We start from the raw sequence: 9,399 nt of genomic DNA, 5'->3' as shown, positions 1-9,399 counted from the left end.
TGGAAGAAAGGGCCAATTTTACGGGGTCCTCTAAAGTTATGGCCACTTTGCAGGAACTGTTATTTTTTTGCCCCAACTTCCCGTAAACGATGCTTATTTTAGAGATAGGGAAGTTGTCGAAGATGCTCTTGCAGAACAAACTTCTAATTTTGCGGTGAGTGACATACTTTTCCATGTACTGTACATACATATAGATAGTTACTTTGATGGCAATTTTTAGTATATATTGATGGTACCTCCTGTTGGGGAATGCAGTAATTTCAAAAAAAATCCTACGATCACGCAAGATCTATCTAGGTGATGCATAGCAACGAGAGGGGAGAGTGTTGTCCACGTACCCTCGTAGACAGAAAGCGGAAGCATTATGACAACGTGGTTGATGTAGTCGTACGTCTTCACGATCCGACCGATCCTAGCACCGAAGGTACGGGACCTCCGCGATCTACACACGTGCAGCTCGGTAACGTCCCACGAACTCTAGATCCAGCTGAGCTCGAGGGAGAGTTTCGTCAGCACGACGGCGCGGTGACGGTTGAAAGGACATGCGGTGCCCCCATGTGTGGTTTTGGTAATTGATGACATTCTCTATGGACTAATGGTTGCATTGAGTTATATTTGAAGGATTTGTCCATAGGCATTTCTTGAAGTCCATGTGTTGGTTTCAAGGAGTTTATGAGTTTACCAAGGTGCTATTAAGGAATTATCCATAGACTGGTCATGTGAGTGTTGAGCTTATTCCAAGCATGTCTCCAAGAAGAAGTGTCACATCCCAAATTTTCAATTTGGAATGTTATACACTAGATCATCTTTGCATATCATATTTTATTGCATTTTGGTTTGATCCTAGAAATTATACGCAACTCAAGGACCCACGGAGAGAGTTGGGGATTTCGTTATTTCATATTTGAGTTTTTCTCAAATTTTGAAAAGAGGATCGTTTGATTTTAATTATTTTCTCTTCAAATATTTCTTTTATAAAATAAAAGAGAGAGGATAAAATGACTTCCTCAAAATAAAGAAATATTGGAGATTTAATATTAAAATCAAATAAGATTTTTATTCGGATTTTTATCGCTATTTTATTTGAATTAGGAAAAATATGCGTTTTTCAAAATTGCATTAGAGGCCCAAACAAATGTTCAACTTGTCCGGCCTATTTTTTGAGGACGGGGAAAATTTATTTCGGGATTTTTGGAGTCCGTTTAGTACTTCTTTTCTTTCCTTTTCTGCACGTCGGAATTATTAAAAAAAAGGAAATCGACTCCGGGCCGTACCCGAGCGGGACTCCGCCCGGGGGGGCTTTATAAGCCGCCGCCCCGAGCCGCCCCAAGGCCCAGCCACCGCCAGCCCACCCGCGCCCGACGCCCAAACCCTAACCCGCCGCCACCTGCCGTCGCCGCATGCCGCTGCCGCTTGCCACCGCCGGCGCTGGGCGCCGCCCCGCCGCTGTTCGCCGTATCTCGCCGGAGGTAGCCGCCGCCTCGGTTTTCGTGAGAAAACCGATCGGTTTTTTTTCGAAAACCCTAGATCCGTTTTTTTCGGTTTAGTTATCTAGCGGTTGTTCGTCCGTACGTTCGTTTTAAAGAACGGTTTTCACCATCTAGCCGCAGACAGCGAACGTTCGTTCGTTAGCCTGTTCGTCAGTTTTTCTTTTTCTCGGATTTGTCCGCGATTATTTTCGATCGCGATTTCTGATCCAATTTTCGTTTTAGTTTAACAATTTGCTCGTTTATCGGAATCAGGCGATTCAAGCGCCTAGAGTTTCGTCTCGAAGCCCTCTTTCTGTTTAATGAACTTCAACAAGTTTTTCCTACTGTAAAATTTGACTTTAGTCCAGATTAGTAAACGAAGCTTGTTTCTTTCGCTGTTTGAGTTTTGTTGCTTCGTTTGATTTGATTCTTTTTGCAAACCGGAGTTCTTAAGTTGAACTTTCTGGTTAGATTTCTTATTTGAGTTTTACCCATGCCCTTGCTTGATTGCTTATTGTATGCTTGTTTGTTTGCGATAGAGTACCCGGAGTGCGAAGCATGCTACTACGAGTCTCTAGGTTTCGCGGATCATCAGGAAGGCAAGTAACACTTTGATCATACCTCTTTACTACCCAGTTTTATTGCATTAGATCAATCCTCAAACAATTGCATGGTTAGGATCTGAATTAAATTGTGGGTTTGGGAGGTAGATGAGGTAGTACCTATTCACCTATTTATTATCAAACCTATGGGAGTTACTTCTACGTTGCTTATATTGCTATGTTATGCTCGTAGACGTGGATTGGGTTTGAGTGTATTCATGAAAGATGTGAGCATTCTTAATTAATGGTTAACTTAAGGTGGAAACTTTAATACACAACTGGGTGGATTGAGGCACCTGGGGAATCCAGTGATTGCCTGTATTTTTTGGAAATCCTGGGGTACCGTGTGATTCTCCTATGGACTGCCACCCAGGCTTAAAGGGATCATAAGATTATTCATGCTAGAAACTTCCGTGTGCAGCCACAAGCCATTATGGGCTCTGGCATAGTTGAGTATGTTGTGTGACCTCTTTCAGTGGTAGACTAGCAGATGTAGGGGATGTAGGTGGTACGGTCTACCCATCGAAAGAGTTAATGCTTCTGAAAGACTGTGTCTCGGTCATCCGTTTCTCAAACACCATGTAGTGCGAGAAATCCAACGGAGGCGGTCGAGTCTTGTGGGGAAAAGTGCGCAAACCTCTGCAGAGTGTACAAACTAATCATGGTTAGCCGTGTCCCCGGTTATGGACATCTTGAGTATCTAGTTCTTGGATTATCATGTGGATCTCATCACTCTTAATTATAAAACTTGATTGGGATTATTAATTACTTTTAATTGGGATTGAGATGGGGTTTACCATTCTTAATGTTTAACAACCACCATGATAGTTAAATAAAGTTTATTCCTTTGTTGTAGGGAAAAATTGGCTTTCCGCAAAACATATTAACCATACAGCCTCCTCCAGCCATATATGCATGTAGTGATAGCATTACTCTGTTCATTACTCTTTTGTGTTACATTGCCAGCATATTCCATGTGCTGACCCGTTTTCGGCCTGCAACGTATCATGTTGCAGACTTTTCAGACGACGAGTAAGGTGCCTTAGGTCGTGGTCTTTCACTCAGTGATGTCGTTGGAGTTGATGGACTCACTTTATCTTCCAAGCCTTCCGATGTTATCGTATTAGATGGCTTTAAGCCATATTTATTGTAATAAGTTCTGTTTTGAGACATTCGATGTAATAAGTGTGTGATTGCTACTCTGTTATAAATCCTTCAAGTACTGTGCGTGTCAGCATTACCAATGCAGGGATGACCCTGATGCACAGAGGTCAGACTGTTTGAGGTCTGGTCGCTACAAGATGGTATCAGAGCACACGTTGACTGTAGGACACGACCACTAAGCTAAAGCCCTAGATCACTACTCTCTTCTCATTTCTGACTCCTCTCCATTTTCTACTCTTTAGGATGGCGGATGCAAGGATCAAGTTCACGCAACCGGATGAAGATACCCCTTTTTGATGCCACTTGAAGGAAGTTACTAGGTACCTGAACATCGGAATACCAAGCTTCACCAGGACTTACAACGCCACTTTACCATAGAGTTTTCCTTTGATTCAAGTTCAAGTTCCAGGAAGGACATTCACGCCAGTCACTGAGCCCATAGAGTTTTCCTTTGATGCACCAACCTGGAGTCTAGGAAAGAGTATGGCAGCCCACATCACCATGGGACGCATTGGAGAAGTTTACCACAAGGATCTCAAGGATACTATCTACCAGATTTGTGGGCGCCGAGATGAGCAATGGGAGATGATCGGCACCAGGAAGGATAGATCGATTGCAGCTTTCATCCAGGTGTTAAACCAACACATTCGACGCCAGGAGAACCAGATGTGCGCAGGCATGACAGATTTGAAGAAGGCGATGACAAGGATCACGGAACTGGAGGAAGAACTCAAGGCTACACGCAAGGATTATGAGGAGGAAATCGTCGTACTAGTGGAGAAGAATGACGACCTGACAAGGAAGCTAGGAGTTTTCATGGGAGACCCCGCTCCAGGAGGAGAAGATGACAGTTCCACTTGCCCGGAGAACTACATCATCATCGACAACACTGACTCGAACCCTGACGATAGCGATGATGACTATGTTGATGAAGCTGGAGCGGATATCATGGAGTCTTCGACCGATCAATTTTTCTAGTCGACCACCCTATCAGTAGTAGTATTCCACCATGTATATAGTATAGTCCGAGCACTTTTGTTACGATAGTTCTAGACCGATTGTATGCCCTTGTTTGATTGATTGAGTGATATGTTTGTGTTTGTCTCATGTGAATATGGGTAGTGTTTTCCCCCTAGACCTCATTCTACTTTGTTTTCTCGTCTTTTCTAAACCCAGCAGATGCCTCCGAGACGCGACAATGGATTTGCTTTCCCACCGGAGCTCACTCAGTTGATCCAGCAACAGAATGCATTGATGCAGATACTAGTCCAAAATCAGAACCAGGGGAATAACAACAACAACAACAACAACAACAACAACAACAACCCACCCCCACCACCACCAGTTGATCACTTAGCCCGTTTTCTTAGGCTGAATCCGCCGGTGTTCTCCAGTAGCACCGAGCCGATTGTTGCAGATGATTGGCTCCGCAAGATTGAAAGGGAGTTGACTACTGCAGGATGCACAGATGCGGAGAGAGTGCGTTTTGCCGCACATCAGCTTGATGGACCCGCAGCATCATGGTGGGAGAATTTCATAGTCACTTACCCCATTGACACTGTGACATGGGACCAGTTCCAGCAGGCTTTTCGCACTGCCCATGTATCAGCAGGAGCTATGGCCATGAAGAAGCGTGAGTTTCGCAACTTACGCCAAGGAGGGCGCACTGTTGGCCAGTATGTGGATGACTTTAGTAAGCAAGCACGTTATGCCCCGGATGACGTCGCTACAGATGCAGCTAAGAAGGAGAAGTTTCTGGAAGGACTGAATGATGAGCTGAGCATGCAGTTGATGGTGTCAAATTTCAATAACTACCAGGAGTTGGTAGATAGAGCTCTCATGCTTGAAGGCAAGCAGCAGCAGATTGACAGCCGCAAGAGGAAGTATGGACAAGGGAAGTACAATTCGGGAGCACAGCAGAGACCTCGTTTCACCCCGAACTCGGGAGGACTTGTCCATAACCATGGAGGCCACACTCACAATGGAGGAAGTTCGCACAACCATAGTGGCTCCAAGAACGGGAATGGTAATGGAGGAAGCAGCGGACAGAACCGTTCGAACCCGGCAACACCCGCCAAGAAAGATCTAAGCCACGTTACTTGCTACAAGTGCCAGAAGACCGGACATTATGCCAATGAGTGTCCTGAAGCTAAGAATGGAAACGGCAATGGAAGCTCTGAGAAGAAGCCCAACCCTTTCAACAGGGGACAAGTGAACCATGTTAACGTGGAGGAGGTTGAAGCCCAGCCAGATGCAGTAATAGGTAAGTTTTTGGTTAAGTCATTTACTGCAATTGTTCTTTTTGATACTGGTGCATCGCATTCATACATATCAAGGGGATTTGTGGATAAGTTTAAACTGCCAACCCAAGCCCTTAGGTCACCCATGTTAGTAACCTCGCCAGGAGCAGAGTATATGGCTAGCCTATGGTGTGATCGGTTACCATTAAGGATTGGTAACTACCTGTTTCCCTCAGACCTAATAGTATTGGAGTCACAAGGATTGGATGTGATATTAGGCATGGATTGGTTATCGAAGTATGGAGGGAACATTGACTGCGCCAGTAAGTCGATTTTGCTCACCACCCCAGAAGGTAGAAGGATCAAGTATGTATCCCGGCATGTGCCGAATAGGACGCAAGTAAATTCCTTATCAGGAGTTGTACAGGAGGAAGTACCAGTGGTGAAGCATTTCCTGGATGTATTTCCAGAAGAGTTGCCAGGCATGCCACCGGATAGAGACATTGAGTTTTTAATTGAGCTTTTGCCAGGCACAGGGCCAATATCTAAGAGATCGTACAGAATGCCCGCAAAGGATTTGGAGGAAATTAAGAAGCAGATTAAGGAGTTACTGGATAAAGGTTATATTCGCCCAAGTTCGTCACCTTGGGGATCCCCAGTACTTCTAGTGGAAAAGAAGGATGGATCGTTAAGGATGGTTGTTGATTATCGAGGATTGAATGAGGTGACGATCAAGAACAAGTACCCACTACCAATGATCAATGATTTGTTTGACCAACTGCAAGGAGCTAAGGTGTTTTCCAAGATCGATCTGCGACCAGGGTACCACCAGCTAAAGATTCGAGAGCAGGATATACCTAAGACAGCTTTTACCACGAGGTATGGGCTATATGAGTATACCGTTATGTCATTTGGTCTGACTAACGCACCTGCCTATTTTATGAACATGATGAACAAGGTGTTTATGGAGTTTTTGGATAAGTTCGTTGTGGTGTTCATTGATGATATTCTGGTCTACTCGAAGAATGAAGAAGAACATAAAGAGCATTTGTGTTTGGTACTTGGGAAGCTCGGAGAACATCAGCTATATGCCAAGTTCAGCAAGTGTGAGTTTTGGCTGAAGGAAGTTGGATTCCTTGGACATGTTATATCCGGAGAAGGAATAGTAGTAGACCCCACCAAAGTTGTCACTGTGACAAATTGGGAGTCACCCACGTCAGTTGGAGAGATCTGGAGTTTTCTTGGACTCGCAGGATACTACCGGAGGTTCATTGAGAATTTCTCAAAGATTGCGAAGCCTATGATGGAGTTGTTGAAGAAGGACACCAAGTTCAAATGGACTGAGGAATGTGAGGCCAGTTTTCAGGAGTTGAAGAAACGCTTGGTTACATCACCAGTGTTGATTCTGCCAGATAAACGCAAGGATTACGAAGTGTATTGCGACGCTTCTCGTCGAGGACTTGGAGCTGTACTTATGCAGGAAGGAAGAGTTGTTTCATATGCCTCACGACAACTTAAACCCCATGAGTTAAATTATGCTACGCATGATTTGGAGTTAGCAGCCGTAGTGCATGCTATTGGAAATATGCCCTAGAGGCAATAATAAATGGTTATTATTATATTTCTTTGTTCATGATAATTGTCTATTATTCATGCTATAATTATATTGTCCGGAAATCGTAATACATGTGTGAATACATAGACCACAACCTGTCCCTAGTAAGCCTCTAGTTGACTAGCTCGTTGATCAACAGATAGTCATGGTTTCCTGACTATGGACATTGGATGTCATTGATAACGGGATCACATCATTAGGAGAATGATGTGATGGACAAGACCCAACTTAAGCATAGCATAAAAGATCGTGTAGTTTCGTTTGCTAGAGCTTTTCCAATGTCAAGTATCTTTTCCTTAGACCATGAGATCGTGCAACTCCCGGATACCATAGGAGTGCTTTGGGTGTGCCAAACGTCACAACGTAACTGGGTGACTATAAAGGTGCATTACGGGTATCTCCGAAAGTGTCTGTTGGGTTGGCACGGATCGAGACTGGGATTTGTCACTCCGTGTGACGGAGAGGTATCTCTGGGCCCACTCGGTAATGCATCATCATAATGAGCTCAATGTGACTAAGGCGTTAGTCACGGGATCATGCATTGCGGTACGAGTAAAGAGACTTGCCGGTAACGAGATTGAACAAGGTATTGGGATACCGACGATCGAATCTCGGGCAAGTAACATACCGATTGACAAAGGGAATTGCATACGGATTGATTGAATCCTCGACACCGTGGTTCATCCGATGATATCATCGTGGAACATGTGGGAGCCAACATGAGTATCCAGATCCCGCTGTTGGTTATTGACCGGAGAGGCGTCTCGGTCATGTCTGCATGTCTCCCGAACTCGTAGGGTCTACACACTTAAGGTCCGGTGACGCTAGGGTTGTAGAGATATATGTATGCGGAAACCCGAAAGTTGTTCGGAGTCCCGGATGATATCCCGGACATCACGAGAGGTTCCGGAATGGTCCAGAGGTAAAGATTTATATATGGGAAGTCTTATTTTGGTCGCCGGAAAAGTTTCGCGCTTTATCGGTATTGTACCGGGAGTGCCGAAAGGGGTCCGGGGGTCCACCAAGGGGGTCCACCAGCCCCGGGGGGCCACATGGGCTGTAAGGGGTGTGCCTTGGCCTATATGGGCCAAGGGCACCAGCCCCAAGAGGCCCATGCGCAAGAGATAAGAAAGAAGGGAGAGTCCTAGAGGGGGAAGGCACCTCTGAGGTGCCTTGGGGGGGAAGGACTCCCCCCTGGCCGCACCCTTCCTTGGAGGAAGGGGCAAGGCTGCGCCCCCCCTCTCCCTTGGCCCTATATATAGTGGGGGGAAGGGAGGGCAGCATCATCTAAGCCTTGGGCGCCTCCCTCCTCCCCTGCAACACCTCTCTCTCTCTCTCTCGCAGAAGCTCGGCGAAGCCCTGCCGGAGACCCGCTACATCCACCACCACGCCGTCGTGCTGTTGGATCTCCATCAACCTCACCTCCCCCCTTGCTGGATCAAGAAGGAGGAGACGTCGCTTGACCGTACGTGTGTTGAACGCGGAGGTGCCGTACGTTCGGCACTCGGTCATAGGTGATTTGGATCATGGCGAGTACGACTCCGTCATCCACGTTCATTGGAACGCTTCCGCTCGCGATCTACAAGGGTATGTAGATCCACTCCTTTCCCCTCGTTGCTAGTAGACTCCATAGATGCATCTTGGTGAGCGTAGGAAAATTTTAAATTATGCTACGATTCCCGACAGTGGCATCATGAGCCAGGTCTATGCGTAGTTACTATGCACGAGTAGAACACAAAGCAGTTGTGGGCGTTGAGTTTGCCAATTCTTCTTGCCGCTACTAGTCTTTTCTTGTTTCGGTGGCATTTAGGATGAAGCGGCCCGGACCGACCTTACACGTACTCTTACGTGAGACAGGTTCCACCGACTGACATGCACTAGATGCATAAGGTGGCTAGCGGGTGTCTGTCTCTCCTACTTTAGTCGGAACGGATTCGATGAAAAGGGTCCTTATGAAGGGTAAATAGAAATTGGCAAATCACGTTGTGGTCATACGTAGGTAAGAAACGTTCTTGCTAGAAACCTACAAACCACATAAAAACTTGCAACAACAATTAGAGGACGTCTAACTTGTTTTGCAGCAAGTGCTATGTGATGTGATATGGCCAGAAGATGTGATGAATGATATATGTGATGTATGAGATTGATCATATTCTTGTAATAGGAATCACGACTTGCATGTCGATGATTATGACAACCGGCAGGAGCCATAGGAGTTGTCTTTATTATTTTGTATGACCTGCGTGTCATTGAATAACGCCATGTAAATTACTTTACTTTATTGCTAAACGCGTTAGCCATAGAAGTAG

This window comes from Aegilops tauschii, chromosome 2, assembly GCF_002575655.3.
Source record: "Aegilops tauschii subsp. strangulata cultivar AL8/78 chromosome 2, Aet v6.0, whole genome shotgun sequence".
NCBI classification, from domain to species: domain Eukaryota; kingdom Viridiplantae; phylum Streptophyta; class Magnoliopsida; order Poales; family Poaceae; genus Aegilops; species Aegilops tauschii.
This window is presented reverse-complemented; position numbering follows the sequence as displayed.